This window comes from Peromyscus maniculatus, chromosome X (genome assembly GCF_049852395.1).
Source record: "Peromyscus maniculatus bairdii isolate BWxNUB_F1_BW_parent chromosome X, HU_Pman_BW_mat_3.1, whole genome shotgun sequence".
NCBI classification, from domain to species: Eukaryota; Metazoa; Chordata; class Mammalia; order Rodentia; family Cricetidae; genus Peromyscus; species Peromyscus maniculatus.
In genome coordinates, this window is record NC_134875.1 from 45,008,229 (window position 1) to 45,014,228 (window position 6,000).

At 44.6% G+C, this 6,000-nt stretch overlaps 1 protein-coding gene across 2 annotated transcripts in view; it reads right to left on the reverse strand.

Moving 5' to 3' along the window:
- Positions 1-890, reverse strand: part of Htr2c (5-hydroxytryptamine receptor 2C) — a 229,179-nt gene extending 228,289 nt beyond the window's left edge. For both annotated transcript variants that reach the window (XM_076561713.1, XM_006989970.4), the window contains exon 1: positions 346-890. The gene's annotated coding sequence lies outside the window, so the exon portion shown is untranslated. The remainder of the gene's footprint in view (positions 1-345) is intronic.
- Positions 891-6,000: the final 5,110 nt, after the last annotated feature.

Genomic DNA, 6,000 nt, shown 5'->3' on the forward strand with positions numbered 1-6,000 from the left:
CTGGTCTCCTCCCCCTCCCCTTACTTGTAGAGACCCCACCCCAGTCTTACTCTCACAGCTTTCCCTGAGCGCGAGGGTCCCTAGATCCTTGCCTCCCTCTAGCGCTTACATCTCCTGTCAGGTCCTCCAACCTCCCAATGCTCCTTTAGTAAAACCTACGTTGTCTCTTCCAGAGACCCCAGCCTCCCCGCCATCTGAGTGCTCTGAGTCGCTCCAACCATCCTCCCGAACCAGTGCGGTCCTGCATGCTGCTACCGTTGGGACCTGTCTATGCTCCCCTACCTCATCCTCTGCACAAGCCATTAGGGTCTCAGCTAGCAATGCCGCCCGGGGGCTCCAACTTACCGCTAGCGTCCGGGAGGAAGACCAGGCAGGTCGCCGCGGCGGCAGCTAGACGAGAAACGGACTCGGCTGCAATCGCCCAGCGGAGCCCGCGGCAGTCAGTGCGCTGCTCTGCGCTGCGCGCCGCAACGAAGGACGGAGGGAGCTCGGCGCGAAGGACAGCGCCGGCAAGTCGACCTCCTGTGGGCAACCTGCGCCCCCCGGAAAGGTTTGGCTGGTATTGTTTCACTACCCTACTCTAGCATAGTAACTGACACCTCCAGCATCACCGCGCCAATCGCTTCTTCTTTCTTCTTTGAAGGCCCCTAACTAACTACACTATTCTAAGCGGACGAAGACCACCACCGGAGCACCACGACGATCTCCACGACGCCGACGACAATCGATGTTCAGAACGAAGAAAAGTTCATATGCAATAGTAAGGTAAGGGATAGACAGGCCAAAGGAGCAACCAAGATTAACAATCTTGCTGCTCCAAGGGCTCAATCATAAAGATCGGTGCACCCGAGGAAGCTACCTCGGTGAGCACCAGAGCGCCTACCCAGAGCCAGTGAGGCTGCACAGGGCTCTTAGGCAAAACCAGGGATGAGGGGAGGAGCCAACGAGGAACCAAGGAGAGCCAATCAGTGCTCAGGGTTACACTGTTCCGGGCCTGTTTGGACCAGAATCTTAGTGCGTCTAGAATCTGCTGGCAGGGAACCGTGAGACCCTGTGGCGTGGGTGGGGAAGTGATTAACTTGATTCACACGGCTCGGGACCCAGAGAAACTGAGGTCATCTATGGCACCAGATATGGCATGGGGACAGTCTCAAAATTCGACCCCAAAGGTTCAAATTTAAACACATACTGCAGAGAGAGAGAGACAGAGACAGAGAGACAGAGGCAGAGAGAGAGACAGAAAGAGACAGAGAGAGACAGAGACAGAGAGACACAGAGAGACAGAGACAGACACACAGAAACAGGCAGAGAGACAGAAAGAAGCACACAGAAAGGCAGAGATAAGAGGTAGAAACACACACGCACACACACACACATGGGGCGGGGGGGGGGGCTTCAGTTCCTGTAACACATTTTCAAAGTACTATACATTTCAGTGATTTTTGAAACTCTTTCTGAGGGTCTCCTTCCTACTCTCACCCCTCCCTCTATCAGGAACGATTGACAAAATGACAGGATCAGATATGAAAGGCCACAACCCTGTTTGGTGGCTGGCTTCCTTACCTTTGCCCCTACTCTTAAATTCAAAGGGAGAAAGAAAAGCCCTTGGCGTTCAAGACCTAAGAAGGCAGTTTTTAATTCCTTCTTGATGCCACCCCACACACCCTGCTAAGGGCTTCGAAATAGACCTTGAAGGTAGCTCATTCGGCTTTCTCGGGGAGCTGAAAGTATCTCCAACAGAGTTTAGGAGGCACAGTTAGTTGCCCAGCCTCTGCAAAGGCTATCAAGGCATAAACACAAAAGTAAGGTCAGGGGAGGAAAAAAAGAAAGAAAGAAAGAAAAAACAAACTTCCTTTTGACTGTACACTCAGCTGAAGCCCCAGCAAGCTGAACTCTTTTCACCATTAACTCTCGAGTGCTGCGGGCCAGGCAGATGCCTGCTGTGTCCAGGCTGCAGTGTAGAGGTTGATCCACCTGACCAAGAAGCCCCCAGTAACAGACAAACCGAGCCTAGGAGTGGAGATACTCTCGCAGACAAAAGAGGAAAAGAACAGAACAGAACAGAGGGAATGAAAAGAGATGCTGTGTGTGTGTGTGGGGGGCCGTATCTCTGTATCTCTGCAGCATGAGCAGCTGCTTGGAGAAATAGAGACTGTTTGCCCACTGCTCGGAGGTAGCTGGATCAGAGCAACAGATGGAGACCACCGCAACTACTTGGGACCCAAGGGCAAAGCCGTGTTTATATAGAAGAGAAGGCAAAGGGTAGAACGTAGTGGTTTGAAGGCTCAAACCCAGAAAAATGCTAACAGGAAGGCATCCATCTACAGCTATGGAACTGTTGACTCCAGTAGCTTACAGAACCCGGGAATGGAGGAAGAGTTGGGAGAAAGGAGAAGAGTTAAGCCTCCTCTTTATTCTGGGTGCCCTGGTGCCATATATTTCTCTTCACGCGTCCAGATTTGTGAGAAGGGGTTTAACTGTATTGTAAGAAGGGCGTCTGAGGATTGAGAGTCTATCTTTAATAAATTCAAACACTTTGAAAGGCCTTGAAATTTAATTTGGCAATGAACATACTGTCCACCACCCGTGGTTTTTTTTTTTTTTTTAACCCAACGCAAGAAAAAGAAATCCATCACAGTTTGCTTGAAGCATCTGTTGAATGCTCCTATATGATGCTCGCCACACAGGTGGCGGCGACAGCGCAGCCAAGTCCGCAGACGGCACCGCACTTGCATCTGTAGACTCGCTTTGTTAGTGAAAAGTAGTTTATAAATATCAAAGCGAAAAACGTATGTCTCCTCTTTAAATAATCAAGCACTCTTCTTTGAAAACTCCCCACGTGTCTTTTTTTTTTTTTTTTTTTTTTTTTTTTTTTTTTTTTTACGCTAGCAAATGTGGAATGTTTTCATACTTTCTTTTCTAGCGCGACTTCTGTTGACTGTGTCGGAGGCTGGAGACGCTTGTTTTACTTGAAAATTGTAAATATGAGTCCCTATGAAATATTTACTATGGAAAAATAGCTCACTGAGGCCTGGGAGAAAGATACCATCAACCAAAATCTGGTCTCCTTTGTCAGTTCCCGAGGAAACCAGCTAGGGGAAATGGACCACAGCAAGTGCGATTATGAGGACGAGGGCGACGAGGGTGACAGTTATTCTTTTTATTCCATATTTCGCTCTTTAGGCTATTCTCTCCATTCTGGGGAAAAAGAGAAGTTTGGACAAGAGATGAGTAGTGAAGCCCACTCTGTGATAGGAAGGACAGAAAGTTCGCCAGTGTGCTGAAAGCGCTCTTAGGCTTAGGAGTTTGAGTAGCCTGACACCCGAAGGCAAGCTTGCCTTTGAGCGGCGCTCTCGCCACGGCCAGCCGGATCCTGAGCGCTGATTTCGGCCAGGGGACTGCAGCACATGCAGCCAGTCTGATTTCTCTAGGCAACTGCTTAGCAGAGAGTTGCTGATCTGATGAGCTGTGGGGATTTGGGAAACACTGGCTAGGGAGAATAAACACATTGCGGGAGACATTTAGGACACGCGTGAAATTTGGAAAAGTAAATTCTATACAAGCTCTTTCAGGCATCTCAGTTGTAGAGGATTTTTCTGGCACCTGAGGCTGGCAGAGGGATTAGCCTGGGTCTTCATTGTATTCCTGACACTTCTTTAAGTCTAGGGAAGTTGTTTTGGGGGAACAAAAGAGAGTCATTTAGAGTAAATTCCTCCACTTGGATGCAAATACTAACTGACCAGGGAACAGGAAGAGACCCCAATACTCACCACTGGGTTTCTTTCCAGGGAGATTTCTTCTGTCCACTGGGCATGTCTTTCTAAAACTCTTGATTTAGAAATTCAGGAAGAATGTAAGGAAATTTGTTATTAAGTAGGAAGAAATCCTTCATCATATGAGATTTTGAGGAGTTTCTTATAAATTCCAGCCATGGACAGATCACTAGTCATTATTATTTCACCTCTTGACCAGAGAGCCATAAACACTTCCCAGAAGATGGTGAGACAGATTTCAAGCCGAGCACCCCAATTGTAGCAAAATACTCCAGGGCAAAGTGTTACTTCCTCAGAACCAAAGAAGGCAAATGAAATTTACCTGGGGATTTTTTATGATTTCCTTGTTTACCAGAGGATATAGATGCAAGACATTCTGATAAGCCTTCTATCCACATATATTTTGTGCTTTAAAGCAAATTTTAATAGCTAGAGTTTTTAAGTTCTGTGATTGTATTAAATAGTATTTTTGACATTTCTTTTTTTTTCTTTCTTTCTTTTCTCCCCCCCCCCCTCGCTTAACTGAAAAAAAAAAAAAATCCAGCATCAAATCCCTTTATTGGAGCGTGGAATGTCTGAAGATAATCTTTTGTAGTATTTAACACAGCAAATGTCTCTTATTTTTTCCTCATTCAGAGTCACTGAGTGATAAAATATATCATATATAGACAGCTTGTACCTGAAGTCTTAAATTTTGGTTAAGATTCTCTCTCTCTTTTTTTTAATGAAAACAGCAGGAGAAATCTATTGCTATGTAGGAAGGCAGGGGGCAGTCTCTGATCATGTCAGTCCTCTTTGTACGCAGCTGCCTTTTAGTCAGAAACTCAGTTTAAGAGAAAAGCAACAATCAACTCTGGTTCTGTGACACACTCACTAAATGGAGGAGAAAATCTAAAAGCCTTTGAGTGGAGAGGGAAGGTCTCAGTCACATTTTTTTCCCCACTTCTCAGACAAAATTAGAAGGTGTCATGGTTAAAAACCTGTGCTGCTTCTTTGCAGGAAATCTTATTGAATGAATTTACCCTTATCTAATATTTTTCTAGTAATCAAATACCTAGTGAGGCTTCTAGTATTATTTATTTTATTTTATTTCATTCTAGAGACTGGGGTTCATGCACCGCAGGCTAGCCTCATTGCTCTGCAACAAAAGATGATCTTGGACTTCTGACCCTCCTGTCTCAACATATATTTTTAAAAATGACAAACCATGCATTCAAGTTTGAGGGTAAAAATCTAGAAACTTCAAGGACAAAAAGCTGGAAACTCTTTTCAAGTCAGCTCCCTAGAGAAATATGCATTGTCTTGTAGCACATTCATGTTACAGTGAATGCCTTTTACATTATGGGCATGGATTTAACCATAACCTCTTAGAATAAGAAAGGTAGTAATTAGCATTCTTACTGAAACTAAAAATTCAAGGTGTCAGTGATTTCTTTTTCAGCTCTTCCTGTTGACAAGCATTTGTGCTACCTGTACATCCTATTTGACTCTTTCTGAACAGCTCATCTTTACTCTCCATTTCTGTATTAATTGGGTATTTTACCATACAACCAAAGGTTGGAGAGTTATCCATAGAGTAATGAATTTCACTTTCTTGATCTGTAACTAATACCATTAGTTACCTTGTTTCCTTCCTTTTCCCTCATTCCTTTCTTCCCTCCCACTCTCCCTCTTCCTTCTTCACTCTTGCCTTTCTCTCCTTCCCTTTCTCCTGCCCCATTTCTCTCTCCCAATCTTAAAATTCTTCTCCTGTCCCCCAAATATATTCTAGCACTGGGTGCAAAAGATACAAACAACAAGGATAACTTCTAATTACTGGCACCAGAAGTTAATATTGAAAAGCACAACTTCAAATTCACAATAGCCTGAATACAAAAATTCAAAGAACCTTGCCAAATTAGCCTATCACATCAGAAGGTTATATCAATTTTTGACTCACCAAGATGAAACTTAGTAGTGATGGATTTGAAATGCTATATGGTACTGAGATTCTCTGCACCAATCTGGGGCCCAGAATTTGGAAATATATTTTTAAAAATCTGGATTGTTAGATGGCATGGAGGTCAAGTTGGCATTGCAGTATGGCTGCTCAGAAGCTTAGTTTTATCCCTACTTTTGCAATTTTTATGCAGAGTCAGGGTGCAACTGAGCTTTGTGTGTTTCCAGGGACATTTAGAATGACATCAGAAGATAAGAGCTCATTCAAAAGAAGATTCAAGCCAGTGAA